Genomic DNA, 22,171 nt, shown 5'->3' with positions numbered 1-22,171 from the left:
GAGTGAAAAAGATGGCTTAAAACTCACCATTCAGAAAACTAAGATCACGGCATCTGGTTCCATCACTTCATGGCAAATAGATGGAGAAACAGTGGAAACAGTGAGAGACTTTATTTTGGGGGGCTCCAAAATCATGGCAGGTGGTGACTGAAGCCATGAAATTAAAAGACGCTTGCTCTTTGGAAGAAAAGTTATGACCAACCTAGACAGCATATTAAAAATCAGAGACATTACTTTGCTGACAAAGGTCCATCTAGTGAAAGCTATGGTTTTTTCAGTATCATGTACAGAAGTGAGAGTTGGACTATAAAGAAAGCTGAGCACCGAAGAACTGAAGCTTTTGAACTGTGGTGTTGGAGACGACTCTTGAGAGTCCCTTGGACTGCAAGGAGAACCAAACACTCCATCCTAAAGGAAATCAGTCCTGAATATTCATTGGAAGATCTGATACTGAAGCTGAAACTTCAATACTTTGGCTCCCTAATGCGAAGAACTGACTCACTGGAAAAGACCCTGATGCTGGGAAAGATTGAAGGTGGGAGGAGAAGGGGCCAACAGAGGATGAGATGGTTAGATGGCATCACCAACTCAATGGACATGAGTTTGAGTAAACTCAGGGAATTGATGATGTACAGGGACGCCTGGAGTGCTTTAGTTCATGGGGTTACAAAGTGTTGGATATGACTGAGCAACTGAACGGAACTGAACTGAACTGAGCGACTTTCACTGCCACTTCCACTGGTGGCTCAAATGGTAGAGAATCTGCCTGCAATGCAGGAGACCTAAGGTTCGATCCCTAAGTTGGGAAGATCCCCTGGAGATAGGAATGGCTATCCAGTATTCTTGCCTGGAAACTTCCATGGACAGAGGAGTCTGGTGGACTACAGTCTATGGGGTTATAAAGAGTCTGATGGGACTGAGTAACTAACACACACACTTATTTATAGGGCTTATTTCCAAATACATTTATTTTGGGGTTTAGACCTTCAACATTTGAATTTAGTGGGTAGGGGAGGTAGAGTGAGGTTTATAACACTGATTAATAATAATAACAAAACGATAGTTCACTTTGGTTGAGAAAAGCCATAGGATGCTTTTGGCCTGCAGTTAAGTTGAACAAATAAGAAAAAAAAGAAAACAGGGCAAGATGAGGCCTTTTCACTGTGATGAGAGAAGCTCAGTGAATCTACTCCCTCGGGAAGACCAGCATTTTCTTCAGGCATTTGTCAATGCCTAAGGAAAGCATAGTTGCTTTCTATAGGCTCCAAGAGGAAGTCTTCAGTATAAGCTCAGTGTTTTGGAGCCTTGTAGTATAAGCAGAGGGGCTTTCCCGGTGACTCAGTGGTAATGAATCCACCTGCCAAGGAGGGAGACTCAGGTTTAATCTCTGGATTGGGAATATCCCCTGGAGAAGGAAATGGCAACTCTCTGCAGTATTTTTGCCTGGGAAATCCCATGGACAGAGGAGCCTGGAGGGCTACAGTCCATGGGATTGTACAAAAGTATTCGGATATGACATAGTGACTAAATAACAATAACAACATTATAAGGAGAGGCTCCTAGTTTCAGGATTCTTCCTTTAGATGAAGAAGAGATAAAAAGCCTATTGACTTCTTTTTAGAAAGTTAAGGAAACTTTTCTCTCCACCTCCACTCCCTGTTTTGAAGTAATTTCCTCATTTTTTCTGTAGCTGGCTGGTCAGCGATGCTGCTGAGGACAGGAATTCATTCTAACTCCAGAATGATACATCTTGACTCATCCATTCCTTCCTCCCACTCTTCCCTACAGCCATGTAAACACTGGTTTGACCCCTTGCCCTCAGTCTCCAGAAATTCAAACCGATGGTTGACCAAATGTAATCGTACCTACGGACTGTGAGGGAAGCTTTGCTTCCAGAATCCCATCACCATTTCCTCTTCATTTTCTGCACAAAGAACCCAGGTTTGTTTAATTCATGAGAAATGCCTATCTTTTGAAGCGCAGAAGCGCCTCCAGTGGTGGGAACTGCGCTGTGATTTCCCAGTGGTTCCCGACTTCCAGTTTTTGCACACAAGTGTAATGCATTCTGGGGACTTCTCAGAGAGCTGCCAACTGAGTACACACTGTCATAAAAGAGAGGGCATTTTAAATTATGGAGAAGACAGTGCTAAGATAAATGAGAGTCTTTCTCATGAAAAACCTTTGGCAGCCTTAAATTGGCATACAGTAAAGTACCACACTGGTCTCTCTATCATTTTGCTATAGGTTATAAAATATTACCAAGATGGCGCCAGTCCATAGACTAGGCTTCTTGAAATCTTAGGCCTTTTACTCTGCTCTTCCTATTTTCACATTGCAGAGCTGGTTGTACTCTTTTTTGTTTATTTTGGCCCCATGGCATGTGGGATCTTAGTTCCCTGATCAGAGATTGAACCTGTATTGGAAGCACGGAGTCTTAACCACTGGAATGAATGAATTCCAGCCACACAAGCTGGCTCTATTCTGCTCTGCAGTTATCTTCTCATTTTGCCTTTTTGTCTCTTTTGCCCCAAAATTTTGTTGGCTAACCCCATGGAATCAATAGGTGGTCAACTCCAGACAGACTGAAGTTGAAGGGCTGTTAGGTCTGGTGTGGGACACCTATTCCTGCTTCTTTGTAATCCAACCTCCAGCCCTGCAAGCCTCTGGTCTGAAATGACGTACATAGAATACATTGATTCACCCACATTTCCAAGTGACCAGAGACACTAAGCTCTTTGAGGACAAGAATTAGTCATCTTTTATCTTTATATCCTCTGGCTTAGCACTGTCTGGCCCAGTGTAGGACCTCAATACTTTCCTGTTGAATTTCTATATATTGCATGATTATTCATTCTTCTCCTTGATTATTACTGTCTTTTCTTGCTGAATTCCTGGACCTAGTTCAGCCAAGGAGACTTGAAATGAATTGTGATTGAGACCCATCTCATCACCATTATACATTGCCATATTTTATTCTCAGAAACAATATAATCCAAAGGTGACAGATGGAATAAGAGGCAGTCAAGCACAGTTAAAAGCCCAAATGCTATGACCACTGTTTCCCCCTTTGCTGAGAGCTTTCCCTCCTACTCTCTTCTGCAATGGACCGAATCATGTGACACGAATACATCCTCATGGTAACCTCCATCTGTGGACGGACTTGTACCATACAAGTAGTGGTCGTTTTGTAAACTTCAATATCTTGGCACTTTATACTAATTTTTCAGTCTTAACTAGGCTCTATTTAGAGCTTAATCAGCAAAATGAAAATGAAATCATTAAAAGGTCAATAGGGTCAGTGCAGTTTCACACTAATTGCCGAAAACTTTTGTCTCTTTCCAGGTGGAGAATTTTAGAAAAGAGAGAAAATATAGGAGCCTCTGGATTCCAGGGGTCTTTCTAGCTAACATTCCCACTGACTCACATCCTGAAACGAGATCAACCTCTTCACCTCCTTCAACCAAATCACTGAGTTGATACAGTCCAGGAGGGTTTATGAATTGTTGTTTTAAGAGAGAGCTGAAAGAAAAAAAGATTAACCACTTCATCTAATTCCACTATCAACAATGTAATACCTAAATAGTAATGCCAGAAGTCCAACTCTCACTAACTAAAGCAGAAATCAGAGATTTTTGGAAGGAAATAAGGAGAATTCTTAAGGCCAAAGGGGTGCTGAAGGACAAGATTTGGGCAATGGCAGGACGCGAGGGAACATAGCTGAGACATGCTACTTCCAGACTTTGGACACAGTGGGGCTGCCCCTGCCTCTGACACTAGGTAAAAACCTGTAGCCTCCCCAACCAGAGCAATCACCCCAATGTCTCCCTCATCTCACCTTAACACTGACAGTGTGCATAGTGCCTTGTGTGTGTGAGTGTAAAGGAGAAAGAATAAGAACAAACACATCCATTCAAGTGGAATTTTACAGCAAATATATAAGCAGACCATTATCATGTGCTGTCATTCTGCCCCAAGCAAGCTTTACCTCTCAGATTTCACACTGTTTTTTGTCATTGTTCAAGACAGAGAGATAGGGCTCAGATTTCATTTAAACACCAGCAGTGGGACATCATCTCTAAGCACACCAATAGAGTAATGAGACCATGGCCCTCTTGGCCACCACTGAGCTCTTCTCAAACCTGTACTAACCAGATCCAAGAGAGAACCTGAGCCCTTTTCCCAGATGGGCCCCTCTGTTACTATCCTTAATAATCAGATACTGGGACAAGGCTGGCTGGAATCAGTGACTGGGCACCTCACTGGGCCCATCACAGCAGCAATGTTTCCCAACCAGTGTTGATATGCCCTTTCCTGGACATAGATGGCATCCTTGCAGCAGCAGGCATGAGAGAATCACTCAGGTAATCTGAATGAGAATGTGTAAAACAAGTTCAAACATGAACAAGGTTCCAGGCCTTCAAGGTCAATGATGGACCCCAAATGGAGAGTTATAAAGGCGAAAGAATGGCTGCTATGACAGTGAACAATTGCTAACTTAGGTCCTACTCTTTGAGACCCCATGGATCGTAGCCGCCAGGCTCCTCTGTCTATGGGATCTCCCAGGCAGGAATACTGGACTGGGTTGTCATTTCCTCCCCCAAGGCATCTTCCTGACCCAGGGAATAGAACACACATCTTCTACATCTCCTGCACTGGCAAGCAGATTCTTTACCACTGAGTCACCTGGAAGCCCTGGGACAGTGGATAGAGAAGAGGGAGTAAATTCAGGTGAATACAGCATAGCAGAGAAGCACTGGGTGCAGAAAAGTAAAAGATTTGGAATCAGAACTTTTCTCCTTGCCTTGCGGCTCAGGCTGAGACCTCTGTGTTTCAAAATGAGGGAGGGTGATGCTTGTTCCTACTTGGCTGCCCTTGTCTAGCATGACCTTGGCAGTAGTCTCGCCTGACGCTTATGTCTGGACAACCTAATGTCACTGACAAATTGGATCTCAGTGACACAGACCTGCTTGGCAAAGAGACCATCCGCGCTTCTAAACTTTATCCATTGGGAGGTTGTGTAGGAAAACAAAAGCGAGTCTTTTGGCGTGCTAAAACCATCTGACACATTTCCCAGATTTTGAAGGTCAATTCAGCTGAAATCTGAGTGTCTAAGATTTGAGGTGTTGAGTTAAAACAGCCTGGATATATACAAGATGACTCATATGCCAGCCGAATCAACTATCAACCCTGTGATTTTTCGACTAGATAATCCAAATGGTTTCTGAAAACTTGTAAAGGAATGGCTTCTGTTTTAAAACCTTTGGGCTGCCGAGTAATGTTACATTGGAAAAGAGCCTCTTAGGTTGCCAAACACCAAGTTCATCTCAAGACTCAATTTCTTAACAGTTTTTCCTCCTTCAGAAGGTGAACAGTCCTAAATGATTTTGTTTTAAATGTCACTTTATTTTATTTGAGGGTTATCCTAATTTATTAGCCTTGCATAATTCCTTTTATAAAGGGTAAAGTGCTGTGACTACACAAAGGAGGCATTAGAGCCCCTTTGACTATCAGGCCATAACTTGAGATGCAATTAGAAAACTGCAAGCAAAAGAAATGAAAGAGACACAGATGAAAAGTACTGGCCAGAGAAAGGCTCCCTATTTTTGTTTTGTTTTGTTTGTTTGTTTCTTCTTTTTTTGGCCATACCACTTGGCTGTAGAATCTTAGTTCTTGACCAGGGATAGAACCTGTGCCCCCTGCAGTGGAAGCACGGAGTCTTAACCACTGGACCACCAGGGAAGTCCCAAGGCTCCCTAGAATTGATTTTGGAGTGTTTTCCGCTGTGCTATCTGCAATTGCTCAGGAAATGGGATTTCCATCCTTCCTTTGAAATGCTTAGCTGCCCAATGGATCCAATGTTTAAATTCTTCACTGCTGGAATTTTCCTGAGCAAGTTTTATCCACATTCATCTAGGAATCTATGCTAGATTAATGCAAATTTTTACCTCCTTATTATCTGCTTGTTCTTGATATCTGAGTGTGTAGATATCACACTCAGTGAGCTAAGTTGGGTTCTTATGTGTTCGTAGGGCCTTTTTTCCTTTTTTAAGAACATGTCTTTCAGTTTTTAATTACATATTTCGTCATTTGTTTAACATATATCTCTGCCCTTGGACTGAAAGCTCTCTGACTGCAGGAAACCTACCCATTTTGTTCACCACTTACATAAGTTCTCTAGCACTCCTGTAACAAAGTGCCACAGACTGGGTGGCTTAAGCAACAAGAATTTATTGTCTCAGAGTTCTGAGGCTGCTGCTGCTGTTAAGTCGCTTCACTCGTGTCCGACTCTGTGTGACCCCATAGATGGCAGCCCAGCAGGCTCTCCCATCCCTGGGATTCTCCAGGCAAGAACACTGGAGTGGGTTGCCATTTCCTTCTCCAATGCATGAAAGTGAAAAGTGAAAGTGAAGTCGCTCAGTCGTGTCCGACTTCTAGCGACCCCATGGACTGCAGCCTACCAGGCTCCTCCATCCATGGGATTTTCCAGGCAAGAGTACTGGAGTGGGGTGCCATTGCCTTCTCCGAGTTCTGAGGCTAGAAATCCCAAATCAAGGTGTTGGCAAGTTTGGTTCCTTCAGAGGGCTGAGAGGGAAACATCTGTCCTAGGCCTCTTGCCTGGGCTGATCAGTGACCATTTTTATGTTCACATGAGGTTCTCCCTGCTTCTTTATGTCATCTTCCCTCTGTGTGTCTCCCTGTGTCCAAATTTTCCCTTATAAAGACCAGTTACACTGGGTTAGAATCCATTCTAATAACCTCCCCTTCAGTTCATTACCTCTAGAAGGATGGCTGCGTTCTAAGGTACTGGAGGTTATTTCCGATGTGGGGTCGTGAAAGACAGTGACTTGCATCTTGTGTGCCCTCTTTTGCTTTCTCACTTGTTGCTCTGGTGAAATTCAGTGGCCATGACGTGCATGGCCCTTTGGAGACACCTGCATGGCCAGGATTAGGAGTGGCCCTTGTTCAAAAGCCATTGAGGAGTTGAGGCCCTCAGTTCATCAGCCACACCAGTGAGCCTGGAAGTGGGTCATGCTCCAGTCAAACCTTAGAAGCAGGGCAGCCATGGCTGCCACCTTGATTGCAACTTTGTGAGAGATCCTGAGCTAAGAGGATCCAGCTAAGAGGTGCCTGGATTCCTGACTTACAGAAATTGTAAGATAATAATGTCATTATGGGTAAATATAAAATGAGATAATTAATATACCTGGCACATGTACTTTGCTATTAGGTAGATTGGCAGAAAGTGAAGAGGAACTAAAAAGTCTCTTGATGAAAGTGAAAGAGGAGAATGAAAAAGTTGGCTTAAAGCTCAACATTCAGAAAATGAAGATCATAGCATCTGGTCCCGTCACTTCATGGGAAATAGATGGGGAGACAGTGGAAACAGCATCAGACTTTATTTTTGGGGGCTCCAAAATCACTGCAGATGGTGACTGTAGCCATGAAATTAAAAGACGCTTACTCCTTGGAAGGAAAGTTATGACCAACCTAGACAGCATATTAAAAAGCAGAGATATTACTTTGCCAAAAAAGGTCTGTCTAGTCAAGGCTATGTATGGATGTGAGAGTTGGACTGTGAAGAAAGCCGAGCGCCAAAGAATTGATGCTTTTGAACTGTGGTGTTGGAGAAGATTCTTGAGAGTCCCTTGGACTTCAAGGAGATCCAACCAGTCCATCCTAAAGGAGATCAGTCCTGGGTGTTCATTGGAAGGACTGATGCTAAAGCTGAAACTCCAATATTTTGGCCACCTGATGCGAAGAGTTGACTCATTGGAAAAGACCCTGCTGCTGGGAGGGATTGGGGGCAGGAGGAGAGGGGGATGACAGAGGATGAGATGGCTGGATTGTATCACCAACTAGATGGATATGAGTTTGAATAGACTCTGAGAATTGGTGATGGACAGTGAGGCCTGGCGTGCTGTGATTCATGGGATCACAAAGAGTCGGACACGACTGAGCGACTGAACTGAACTGATTACTTGAATTGAAATTTCACAGGATAATTTCTTTCACAACTTATTTTCATAGCAACTAACTTACAGAAGTGTGGTGTTGAAAAAGAAAATCTGTTCCTCTGAATTTAGCAGTCTAAAACCTTATCCTCATTTACTCCCACCTCTGTTAGTATACCAATCATTCTGTTTGCTTACAATGTAATGTCTTCTTGGGTTTATCTGCTCAAAGGATAACCTACTGTTTGCTAAGAATTCAGTAATCTTTGTCATTTTTCCAAGCCTTAGAATTAAAGGTCAAGACAATGTCAGATCCACTAATTATTCCACCTTATGTTCTGATAGCATAATCTCTGATAGGTCGAATCATATGACATTGTCCATATTCAATTTTTTCTGACATACAAAGATGGTCATTTTATGTGGTTCAACTTAACACTTCTCTGATACTGCTTACTGCTCTGTGTTGTCTTTCTTTTTCATATGCCAGTCACCTTTAGATGCTAGCAGCTGTATATAGGTAACAGTGATTTTGTTCATGCTTGAGCCCTGACATGTTGTCCAGTGGCTGACATATGACAGACATCAATAAATATCATCAGAAGTGAATTGTTGGTTGATTTACATTGTCTTACAAAGTAATAATTTATCAGTTCAATATATACATTTTCAAAGAATCTATGTATCAGGACTGAGTGAGGTACCAGAGTTATAGAAATAAATCTGTATTCATGACCCTGAACTGTGTAGTGTCTAACAGATAAATAAACAGAAAATTACAATTTAATATGGAAAGAGCTTAAATATAAGTATTAATAATAATAAAAATCACAAACAGAGCTAATTATACTTATAGTAGAAAAATTTCCTAATGAAGGTATATTCAGAGCTAGCAGAGAAGTGAACAATAGCATATGTTCTGGACTCAGCCAGGCATGGATTTCTAAGACCCAGGATCTTAAGAATATGACTGTATTTAGTTACCTTTGTTGCATAACAAACTATCAAAACCTTAGTGCCTTAAAACAACAAATATTTATTATCTCACTGTTTCTGTGGATCAAGAATCTGAACATAACTTAGAAGGGTCTTTTGTTTCAGGGTCTCTCACAAAGCTGCAGTTCAGTTATTAGGCAGGGCAGTGGTTTCATCTGAAAGATCATCTGGGAAAGAATTTGCTTCCAAGCTCAGTTACATAGTTGCTGAGGATTCAGTTCCTTTTGAATTACTGGACTGAGTGTCAATTTCTAGTTGGATTTTTTGGTTGGAGGTTCTGCCAGTCCCTGGCCAACTGAACATTCCCAACATGGCAACTTAATTTATCAAAACCTGTGAGGAAGAGAATCTGCTAACAAGACAGAAGTTAAACATCTTTATAATAGCAGAATTGACATCTCATTATTTGTGCCATATTCTATTGGTTAGAAGTATGTCACTAGACCAGGCCATATTCAAGTGGTATGAATATCAGGAAGTGGAGACCATTGTGGGCCATTTGGGAATCAACCCACTATAGTGACTTAACCTCTCTAAGCCTCAGTCTATAATGTGAGAATTAAGAGTAGTTCTAATTTCATCAAGGGCTTGCCTGGTGGCTCAGATGGTAAAGAATATTCTACAATGCAGGAGATCCAGGTTTGATCCCTGGGCTGGGGAGATCCCCTGGAGAAGGGAATGGCTACCTACTGCAGTATTCTTGCCTGGAGAATTTCAAGGACAGAGGAGCCTGGGAGGCTACAGTCCATGGGATCACAGAGTTGGACACAACTGAGTAACTAATACTCATACATACACTAACTTCATACAGTTGTTCTGGGAATTATGCAAGATGATGTATATAAAGTGCTTGGGCTAGGTAAGTATCTAACAAATGTGACCTTTATTATGATCAGTTTTATTCTGAAGGCTTAACAGTCTTCCATCCAGAAAAGGGGACAAGGATATTCCTGGCAGAGGGAAGAACACGGATAAAGACATAGGAGGGGGGTTGGGACTTAGTGTATTCAAAGAAAAAAGAGAAGTTCATATGTTGGAGGGTAGGCTGTATAGGGGCTGAGGAGAGCAGGAAAGGAGGCAGGGTGCCCTGGAATATACTGGAGATATTGCTTGGTCATTAGAGATGTCAGGAGGCTGAAACTTGCATCATTTAAAAAATATCACTTAGAGCTTACTTACAAAACAGAAACATACTCACAGACTAAGAGAATAAACTTATGGTTGCACGGACACAGGCAGGCAGAGAGTGTCAAGGATAGTGGGAAGGTGTAGTTAGGGAGTTTGGGATTGACTTGTACACACTGCTTTATTTAAAATGGATAACCAACAAGGACCTACTAGATAGCACAGTGAACTCTGCTCACTGTTACATGGCAGCCTGGTGGGAGATTTTGGGGGAGAATGGATGCATGTGTGTGTGTGGCTGAGTCCCTTCACTGTTCACCTGAAACTATTACAACATTGTTCATTGGCTGTAGCCCAATACAAGATAAAAAGTTTTTATAATATAAACCAGATATAAACCAAAATGTATCAGTGATTATGTACATCTAATATTTTTCCTATACATCTATTATTTACCAAAATTATTTCATTAATTCACTTCATTTCCTGCCTTTTAAACTTAATATTATACTTGAAAAATATTATTCTCTATGTCTCTAAAAAGTTTTCAAAAATGATTTTTATGTCTGCAGACCATATATGTCATAATTTATTTAACCATTTTCTTCTTTTGGAAATTTTGTTATCTTCAAAGCTTTCATTCTTAGAATGATGTGATGAAAACCCTTGTATATATACCGTTATATATGTTACTGTTTATGTCCTTTTTTAGGATAAATTATTAAAAGAAGCATTACTGAACCACAGTATACAAATAATTTTATTTAAAAATCCGTTACCATTTATATTCTTGCTGGCAATGTAGGAGTATGTCCATTTCTCAACCTCTCACCAACACTGGGTTCTATCTTTTTAAAAAATGTCTACTCGATAATATACTGCTCAAGGTTAAACAGCCAACTAAACAGAGTGGACACAGCTGCAAGTCACATTGTTTCTCTTAAAGCAATACCTCCCTGTAAAATCTTCAACTTCTATTCAAAAGCAAAAATATTCTATCAAATAAATATGTATTGACCATCTCCTTGTGTAAACAAAGTCTTTAATTTTCAGTTCTTTCAGTCAATATCAGCTTAATGAAGTTTCTTGACTCACATACATAAGAAGTAAGACTTTGCCATGTGCCTGGGAGGTTCAACATTATAACCGCAAACAGCAAAAAGAAAAGTCACAGCTACATGTTTTGGTGCAAAGCTACCGTTTGTCAGACACTGCTATCAATTAGTGTTTCTGAGAGTTCTAGAAGTGTGCACTGTCCCCAGGAGGAGGGACATATGGAAAGTTCCTCTGGAGTGTCAATTTTGAAATGAATTCCAATTCCAAGGTCACCACTCCAGCTAGATTCTTCTCCCAGGATGGTAATTCCACAGAAATTCCCATAGTCTGTATACAACTGCCACTCATGGAGTGTGAGAAATTGAGATGAAAATAAATCTCCGTCTTTGAGGTCTAGTAACTTGGAAAAAAATGAACTTTAGCAGGTGGTTTTGACATCTTCAAGATCCTGGCTTTAAGGTGACCCACAAAAGGAAAAATTCACTTGAATTAAATTGTTTCAGAAATAAGAAATCCCCTTACTCCCACCCCCAACTGGGGCAGTTAAGTGACTCTCTGGCAAGGTTTCCTTTGGAAACCCAGAGCACATTCTGTGCTAATTGTTCCTGGCCAAGAGGTAAGAGATGATTGGGAGGGGTTGGCCTTTAGGCTGAATCTCATTGCCTTCTTCTCAGAGATCCATCATTTCATTTTTCTTATATGCTCCAAACGTTGGATTCTCCCTTAAGAAGAAAAGATGGAGATCGGGTCAGATTTCCTGCCTAGAAGCTCAGAGGCAAGGGTTTTTCCTCTTACACAGGCCATCAGATACACTGGCAGATATGAAATCTATTCCTGCCCCAGTATCCGAAATCCCAGAATCCTCTCTCCTTACACTTGCACTCCCGGAACAGTCAGATTTCCCACACATCTCACCCCACTGCATGAGAGTTCATGTGTGTGTGTGAGAGAGAGAGTGTGCACACAGACACATAAAGACATGTGCATATATACAGACACGCAGAACTGCTCAGCAGTTCCTTTTTCCATGCCTTTTGCATAGGAACTTCTTGTTTAGTTTTCCTGAAATTTGGTTCATTTTTCATTCTTATTTCTTCTAGTTTTTTAGCATCATTTTAATGGGGCAACTAAGGCAATTCAACAGATGCCTCACCATCCCTTTGGTTTGTGTATTGTACCCTTCAAAAATGAAGAAAATTCACATTACTCAATGTCCACCCATGATATAAATAAATGTTTTATATGTAGCAAAGGCAAGCTCCAAGTTAAATTAGCCCATTTAAAAACTTTACAGAAGATATTTTGATTTTCTTATATTCCTGAGAGAGAGATTAAGGAAATAAAAATCTCCACCCTTCTACCAAGTAGAAAAAAAATAGCACTTTTGGGCACAATTTGGGTTCAGAGAAAGGGTGAAAAAATGTAAGTAAACAAACATGTCGCCATATATTTTCATATCCCCCCTTGTTGCTAGAAGGATTTATCACAGAGGAGAAGAAAACACACCAAAACTGTGGCAATTTTCACCTCAATTCACTGGAGGCAAAAGGAAAAACCTAAGCCTTCATATGGGTTTGGGTTATTGGGACTTTATCTCAACCATTCCCCAAGATTATGAGTAGAAGTTTAAGGAAATTTAAGAAAGAAAGCAACCAAGTTAAGACTATGTATGCTAAAGCTAATTTATTTTTGGCTTGGGATTCACTATAGCACAAAACAACTTCCTCTTGAGTCCCCCAAGGTTTGCCCGTGAGGGAGCCCATGTTCCACTCTGGGAAAGAAGGAACATGTACTCTTCAGCATGTTTTTCACATCATGAAACAGGCAGACTTTAGAGCAGGAACCTCAAACAGCCAGCAAAACTAAGTGAGGCTGTGAGTCAAGCAGAGTCCTGAGTCAATAGCAGAGAGGCTGGTCCTGCCAGTAGGTGTTACTTTAGCCATTAATCCGGGGCTCTCCATGGATGGAGGATGGTCCCCTCCTGCCAAGAAACACACAACAAAACTCCAAACCAAACTGAAATCTGCCAGTCTGCAAGTCTCCTCTGAAGGCAGAGTTGGGCCCCTAAGACAGGATGCAGAGCTTGCCTGAGAGGGCTGACAGCAGCCCTGCCCAACCGGGATAGAACAGAGAGCCTTCTGGTCGCCATTGCAGGCCACTTCACTTCATCATTCAAAGTGGCTTTTGGCATTGGGATTAGTATGATTTAATGCAATCACAACAATAACCATCCTCACCTACTGTCTGAGGCCATGAGAGCCCATCCAGCACTGTTGATTAGCTTTGGCTTCATTCACCATGATTAAGTTCTTTCAAGCAAGCTTTTCCTGTCCTCTCCTGGTTTTACTTCTCTCCAAAGGAGCTTTACACTCTAGCTTGAGGATCCAAATTCCCCTAGTTTCCCTACATGAAGCATGTGCTTTATGAATTCAAAGGCATCAGGAGCAAGCGGAAACTTCCTTACTGACTGGCAGAGATTTCCGTGTTGAAAATGGGTCTGAGGGTCTGATTCCAGGACAGATTTGTTACTTTCTTATAGTTCTTGGGCCTACCGTTACAGCAAAAGGACCTCCTGGCCAGCAGGGGGCGATGCAATTTGTCCCTGTTAGGACAACTGCCTTGTGGATTGTTGGTAAGTTGCTTTCTGGTTTTTGGACTCAGATTTATAACTCTGACTTCATCTTCCCTGACTCTCTTTATCTTTTTTTCTTGTGGTTAGAGACAAAAAGTGAAAGTGTCCTCAGAAATCATTTAATTCAAGATTAGACAAGATTTTTCTATAAAGGGTCAAAACAGTGAGTATTTTATGCTTTGCAGTCTTATAGTCTTTTTTGTAACTATTCAGTTCTGGTATTGTAGCTGAAAAACCAGAACGTGTAAACAACGGGTGTGGCTGTGTTCTAAGAAAGCTGTATTTACAAAAACTAGCAGTAATCAGGACCCCCTGGAGACTTGGACTCCTTTTCAATTAATGTCTTCATTTTCTTTTTTTTTTCTTTTTTCTTACTCCTAAAAAACAGAATCCCAGCAAGATCTACTGATTTGCACAAGCTCACGTGTGCTTAGTCACTTGGTCATGTCCAACTCTTTGCGACCCCATGGACTTGAGCCTGCCAGGCTCCTCTGTCCATGGGGATTCTCCCAGCAAGAATACTGGAGTGGGTTGCCATGCCTTTGTACAGGGGATCTTCCCAACTCAGGGATTGAACCCAGGTCTCCCACATTGCAGGTGGATTCTTTGCCAACTAAACCACCAGGAAAGCCAGTACAAGCTCATATGGATAGTTAACTACAAGGTGGAGGAAGACTCAAGGTTTCTGGATCCCCTTTTCAGAACTCTTTGTTCTCTGCACTACTTCCTGTAGTGAGAGCTTATTCAAAAGGTCCAAAACTATCTCTTAGCTGTGACTGGTTAAGATCAATCAAACATGCAGTGGCTAAAAGGCACTTTATTACTTATCAACACAAAAGTGTGAAAATATAATGCTATAAATACTCACTTCCTGGATTCGGGCCTCTGGAATTTGGGTTTGGTCAGCCTCTGACTTCACATTTGAAAAACTAAGATCATGGCATCCAGTCCCATCATTTCATGGCAAATAGATGGGGAAACAATGGAAACAGTGACACATTATTTTTTTAGGCTCCAAAATGACTGCAGATGGTGACTGAAGCCATGAAATTAAAAGATGCTTGCTCCTTGAAAGAAAAGCTATGACCAACATAGACAGCATATTAACAAGCAGAGATATTACTTTGCCAACAAAGGTCCATCTCGTCAAAGCTATGGTTTTTCCAGTAGTCATGTATGGATGTGAGAGTTGAATTATAAAGAAAGCTGAGTGCCAAAGAATTTATGCCTTTGAACTGTGGTGTTGGAGAAGACTCTTGAGAGTCCCTTGGACTGAAAGGAGATCCAACCAGTCCATCCTAAAGGAGATCAGTGCTGAGTGTTCATTGAAAGGACTGATGTTGAAGCTGAAACTCCAACAATTTGGCCACCTGATGCAAAGAACTGACTCATTGGAAAAGATCCTGATGCTGGGAAAGATTGAAGGCGGGAGGAGAAGGGGATGACAGAAGATGAGATGGCTGGATGGCATCACCGACTCGATGGACATGAGTTTGAATAAACTTAGGGAGTTGGTGATGGACAGGGAAGCCTGGCATGCTGCAGTCCATGGGGTTGCAAAGAGTCAGACACGACTGAGCAACTGAACTGGATTGAGCAACTGAACTGAACTGAACTGTCTTCACAGTTGGAGAAAAAGCTGTTCTGGGTCTAATTCCTGTACAGATCTGTTACCTTTCTTGTAGTCCATGAACCCACAGTCCATTTAACTGTGATCATCAGTTCCTCATTTATTCCTTCAAATTTTATCCCTGGTCTCAAGAGGACAATGTAAGAGAGGATGGGATAAATCCAACTCCCCGTCACTGGAAAACAATAGAAAGAACATGCTGCCCTTTCAAATAGCTTTGAAAATAAATTAATTTGCCCCATTGGTGGATGAGTACCATTGTTTGGCATTGATAAAATGCTGTTTGGGAGGTACCATGATGAAGCAGAAAGAATTTCTTGTCAAATTTCCATGTTAAGTTGCATGTGTTGAACTACTTAACCTCTCAGTGACTCAGTTTCCAGAGGTGGACAGCAGGAAGAATGAGATTTTTCCCTAAAAAGGGCTCTTGTTCAGATTATGCATAGGACAATGAGGTGATTTATTGTCTGAACCAGGACGCCTCTGAAAGTGAGACGTTTTCCAGTTCAAAACAGCAACCCACTCCAGTACTCTTGCCTAGAAAATCCCATGGACGGAAGAGCTTGGTGCAGGCTACTGACCCTGTCGCAAAGGGTCGGGCACGACTGAGTGACTTCACTTTCACTTTTCACTTTCACCCTAAACCGGTAGGTAAAATCTCAGATTTGGTATATGGCCACCTGAGCTATACAATATAGTGAAAGGTGAAAGTGTTAGTCCCTCAGTCAGGTCCCACTCTTTGCGACCCCGAGGACTATAACCCACCAGGCTCCTCTGTCCATGGGATTCTCCAGCCAAGAATACTGGAGTGGGTAGTCATGCCCTCCTCCAGGGGATCTTCCCAACCCAGGGATCAAACCCAGGTCTCCTCCATAGGTGCCTGACAAATCTTCGTTTTCTTTCTCTTCCTTTTTCTTAAGGATTCAAGCAAATCTGCATTAATATCCTTCTCTTCCAGTGGTCATGTATGGATGTGAGAGTTGGACTATAAAGAAAGCTGAGTGCAGAAGAATCGATCCTTTTGAACTGTGGTGTTGGAGAAGACTCTTGAGAGTTCCCTTGGACTGCAAGGCGATCCAACCAGTCCATCCTAAAGGAGATCAGTTCTGGGTGTTCATTGGAAGGACTGATGTTGAAGCTGAAACTCCAATACTTTGGCCGCCTGATGTGAAGAGTTGACTCATTTGAAAAGACTCTGATGCTGGGAAAGATTGAGGGCAGGAGGAGAAGGGGATGACAGAGGATGAGATGATTGGAAGGCATCACCAACTCAATGGACATGGGTTTGGGTGGACTCCAGGAGTTGGTGATGGACAGGGAGCCCTGGCGTGCTGCAGTTAATGGGGTCATAAAGAATCAGACACGACTGAGCGACTGAACTGAACTGAACTGAACTTCCATTTGTAAATGTGATGTAAAACACTCTGAATGGGTAAGGAAGCCCCCATTTAGCAGCTCTATAGAGCACTTCCCCTCTGCCACCCCTTTCATAAGACTGTAGAAAACCCCTCTGAGTGTAGAAAAAACACTCTGCCTTGTGTGTTCCACTGCCCTTCCAACCTCCCTGTGACACCAACAGGGCCCGAAGAGGGCAAAAGGAGATGGCATTCACTATTCTGCCAAAAGCACAGATGGTCATTTAAAACAACAGCATTCCTATTTGGGAAGAAGGAACCCTGTGCCATGAATACGACACTTATGAAAGCACGAGAACTGAATGCTTGGATGTGGCAGAGGGCCGTGTGGGGGTTTCTGATCGGTTCCACCCATGTACACTGCATGAACTCACTTAGAAATAATAAAGCCTCTGTGCTCTCTCAGTCTCGTATTTGTCTTAAACTCAGGCCCACCAAATTGTGCCAAATTATGTGTTGTTCAACTTGCGCTGCCCGGAGAACACTAAGCTCATTTTGTGAGTTAACTGTGCTGTATTTATAAGATTTCAGCATTACAACCAGGAGTTATCGACAGAGAAAGGGAAATAAACAGATAATTTTTTAAAAGTTGAAACTACAGCCATTTTCTCCTTCAAGCTTGAACCAAGGTTAAATTCGTTTGGGTCCCCGGGTGACATTTACACACATGTGTACTCATGGGCAGCCTCACAGTGTACAGGGCTCTGTGTATGAGAACATGTAAATAAAGAGGATTAAGATAAACAGCATGCATTGCGTTTCTGAATTTTGCATCTATTTTAAGACAGGATATTTTGGATGAACTTCTCTTTCACTTTATAGAGTATCTTTTTTTTAATATGAAAATTTGATTTATTCATTTCTATTTCAAGCTAGCTATTTTTCCAGGCTAATAATAATATGATTATACTAATAAAATTCTTTTGAAATGTTACATTTCCAATATTTTTTAAACGTTTTTTTCCCCTTCTCCCTCTGCTCTCCATCCCTTCCACAGTCAGGCATTATGATTAGGAGTTTGGAGGGCAGGTTCAAATTTTGGCTCTCCTCTTCCTACAATATGACATTAATCAAGTTATTTGACCCCTCTAAGCCTCGATTTTCTCATCCAAAAATGGGACTAATGAGAATTCTTACATAACAGAATTTCTGTAAAGATTAAATACATGCAAATTACTTAGCAGTTTGGCCAGCACACAGGCATTGGCTCGGGTAATTTCCTGGCAGTCCAGGAAGCAGAGGGCACAGGTTCAATCCCTGGTCAGGGAACTAAGATTCCACATGGGGCCCTCCAAAAAAAGGTTGGCTCTTACTCCAACTTCCAATAATTCAGCATAGGTACTTCCTCCTCTGAGAATCGCCTCCCACTCGCTTCTGTGGTAACTGGGGATCTGGGCCTCCTGGCTGTACCCCTTGATTCCTGCATTCTGGTCACCTGTCTGGTTTCCTTAGCACTTCTCTCATCCTACCTGCCAACAATCTGTCCTAAGAACACCTATCAAACATCATCCTCATTCACATCAGAAGCTCCCTATTTCTAGGGGGATAAGCTCCAAACTCCCAAAATGTGACAATTTGGGTCCAACACAGTCTGCTCCAATCTCCTTTTCCAGTCTTATCCGAACTCCAAATATGAACCACTAATTACGTTCCTACCCCCACAGGGACCACACCCTTCTCTCCTGCACGCCTTTCCTTTTCTGAGGGCCATCTTATCCCCTGCTCTGTAAAGTCTTGTCTGCCTTCTGCATCCTCACTGACTCACCCTGACGGTAAGTCTGCTCCACTCCTTGTTGCCAGAGCTCATTGGCACATAGTCATAAACTGTCCTTGACAGCTCAGCAGACTTTCAGGGAGCAAAGAATACATATTTTAGATTGTTATAGATTTCTGCCTCTTCCACATAGGAGGTGCTCAGTAAAACAAACAAACAAACAATGAATGAATAAATAAATTAAAAGAAAAGAAAATATAGAATATAAGAGGTCAGCATTTTACAATCTAAAAATCGCACAGTATGATAAAGACCAAAGGCCCTAGTTTATAATGACTTTAATAGACTTTCCTACCCTAGAAATGTGTAACATGCTATCACTTGTAAAATTGATGTTGAGAGATACGGTGGACATTCCTTTGGGCCACTTTTATGAATGACTATTCCAGAGAATTGGCCAAATCAAAAATAAATGCAAAAGAAATTATATATAACAGTTATATTAATCCTGGGCTTCCCTGGTAGCTCAGACAGTAAAGCATCTGCCTACAATGCAGGAAACCTGGGTTCGATCCCTGGGTCAGGAAGATCCCCTGGAGAAGGAAAGGGCAACCCACTCCAGTATTCATGCCTGGAAAATCCCACGGGCTGAGGAGCCTGGTGGGCTACAGTCTGTGGGGTCACAAAGAGTCGGACAAGACTGAGCAACTTCACTTCACTTCACTTATATCAATCCCATCTCAGGGGCAAAATCCCATGAGATTGTTTATCCCTAACTTTTACTAAAGTTTCAGGGAACAAATTCCTTTAAATGATTATCTATATACACCAACCCATCAAATGCAATGTCAGAGATTCAAACAGATCTTTATTTTCTAAATACATGTAATGTACCTCACAGTTCCCTTTAAGCCTATATTTGCCACAAAGGCAGAGAATTTGCTCAGTACACGGAGAAACTTGATAATGTCTCAACATTGCCCAAATATCCAAGACATATGCTACCCATCAGACCTGAAAAATATATAAATGCATCTGTTTTTACTCAGAGCCCGCTTTTACATCTTTATGAAGTGAGCAAAACCGAAAAGTCACAAGGAATAAAAAGATGGTTGTAACATACACAGTACTAATCGCTTAATCCTCTCTCTAGTGCCCAGGCTGTCAGGGCCAAGGACGATAATGCTGACGCTAATACGTGCTGTCTGCAGGAGCTGTCACTGCCGCCTGCGTCCCTGCGTTCTATTTGTCAATACCAGAGGGATTACAGAGAGACAAACTACATAACTGAGCAAAGCTCATGTCCAACATGGATCCAGTTTCCTTGTTTGTCAGTGAGTGCTGATGGATCCAGGAGGACAGTGATGACACCAGCTGAGCTCTCAGCAAGCAGATGCCGTGGAATTTCTGTTCCAACACAAAGTAACAGGCAGAAGAGGCCAGGGAGAGCAATTCAGTGAGCCGATCTCTGAAACAGCGGGGCTCACTTAACTCACACTTCACCAGAAAAGTGCCAGTTCAGCTGAAATTCCGTAGGAGAAAGTGTTGGCTTTTAAATTACCTGGGTGCTTGAGAACCAAAAATCAAAGACCACCTCCATGGCTATGTGAACAGAGCAATCACATCCCTTGTGTAGACTCCCTCAGCTCTGCAAGAAAAGCAGTAGGAAGACCAACTGCTCAGGGATATGGTGAAACTAAGAGAAGAAAAAGAACTGAGTGCCCTGTGTGAGTCCTGCAGCTCCCAGAGATGTCTTGCAAGGTGAGGAAGCAGAAGCACATATGGGGGCCCTGAACTGTTTGAAGAATCACACAACTCTTTTTCTGCGTTGGCTGGGGGATGTCCAGCTTAGGTGTGTGGCCAAGCTCATGCTGCAGTGTTAAGTCACTTCAGTCGTGTCCAACTCTTTGAGACCCTATGGACTGTAGCCTGCCAGGTTCCTCTGTCCATGGGATTCTCCAGGCAAGAATACTGGAGTGGGTTGCCATTTCTTCCTCCAGTGGCCAAGCTTAGTTCATCTTATTTAAAGACCATCGTCTAAAACAAAGTTCTGCTCCACTACACCTTTCCCCAAACCTCAATTCCAATCCAGCTGGCATTTGAAGAGAAAGTGGATTAGGTCAAGGAGCCACCCTTCACTAGAGCAAAGGTTGATCATGTTTAGAAGAAAAACAAGGAGGCAACAAAAGGGAAAATTCCCCTCACTTATCCGCTCTATGACTGTAGCTGCTTCACCTGCACCTCCCTGGCCTCACCTGGAAAGTGGGCTCATCACGTCCACCACCCCAGTCTAGCGCCGGGGCTGAAGGACACGATTTGTGTAAAATGCACCTGGCGCTGTTTCTAGAATTTTACAGCCACTCAAAAATGTGTCATTAGTATCTTCTTTCTGAACACAAAAAGTCCCAAAACATGGAACGGTTAGGGACAGTTTCTAATTCAGTGAGGCCAGAGTGGCTAGTCTCAGACTCCTCTAGACCTTGGAGTATAAGAAGGAGGTGGTCAATAACACGAGAAGAAATATTCTATCAATATCTTCACAGCTGGCTCTGACCAATAGTGGCTTGAGATTGCAAGGACACGGGAAGCCATAGCCATAGTTCTTTGTGCCTTGATAGATAAGGTTGAATTGGGGGTTCTCAGCTTATCGCAGCAAGTGCCCAGTCAAATTTTCTAGGCTCTTTATTTTTCCCTTACATAATGGAAAAACGGGTGCTGGGAGGGATAGGCTGAGGGCAAATTCAGCTGTGGAAAGGGACAGATAGACTGGGGAGATTTCGTGAACACATGAACAAGATTGAGGCTTCCATTTCCTCAAGATTTGCTTTCTATCACTCTGCCCCATTTTCAATGGGATGGAAAACACCAGCTTCTTACTAAACGCAGTGCATGTGTTCCACACCTCTGAGGACCATTCCAAGCAGGGAGATGGTAAAAGGTAGAGCCTGGGGCAAGCCCTCATGCCTGAGAGTACCAGGAATAACAAGCCAGACACTCAGACTTCAGTGCCTCTGTGTCCCTGCCTGATGGTCTCTGAAAACTGTGTGCCTTAGCCCTGGATGAGGTTAAAGACACAGCATCATGTAAAGAGAGACTGTGAGAGGCCAGCACCCAGAAATTAGATAAGTCTTAGATGGTCTATGCTCCCCTCTAGGGTTCCCGTGAAAACCTGTGCCGGACACAGATGCTGAACCGATGGTGTGTTATTCTTATTACCTTTCATAATTCTGTGCTTCATCTCTTACTACTCTTTTCTGGCTCCACACAATCCAGAGCCACACTGGTCTCCTTTGATATTTCTTCCAAATGAGCACATGGTCCAACCTCAGGACGTTTGTACTGACTGTTTTCTCTGTTCAGAACACTCTTCCGCAGAAAACCACCTGGCTTGTTCCTCACTCATGCAGGTCTCTGCTCACATGTCGGCTTACTGGAGAGAGGCTTTCCTGACCACTGCCTCTCAAGTAGCACCACGGGGCACTCCCACATCCCACCATCACCGTCATTCCTTACATTTCATCCCATTTCATTTCCCTTCCCAGCACTTACTGCCCCTGATATGCTACACATTCATTTGTGTTTCATTTATTGCCTGTCTCTCTCTCTGATATATAAGTTCTATGAGAACAGAGGCTTTGCTGTTTTGTTTAT

Source organism: Bos indicus x Bos taurus, chromosome 4 (assembly GCF_003369695.1).
Source record: "Bos indicus x Bos taurus breed Angus x Brahman F1 hybrid chromosome 4, Bos_hybrid_MaternalHap_v2.0, whole genome shotgun sequence".
NCBI lineage: Eukaryota > Metazoa > Chordata > Mammalia > Artiodactyla > Bovidae > Bos > Bos indicus x Bos taurus.
The sequence above is the reverse complement of the archived record's forward strand: the minus strand, read 5'-3'. Positions refer to the sequence as shown.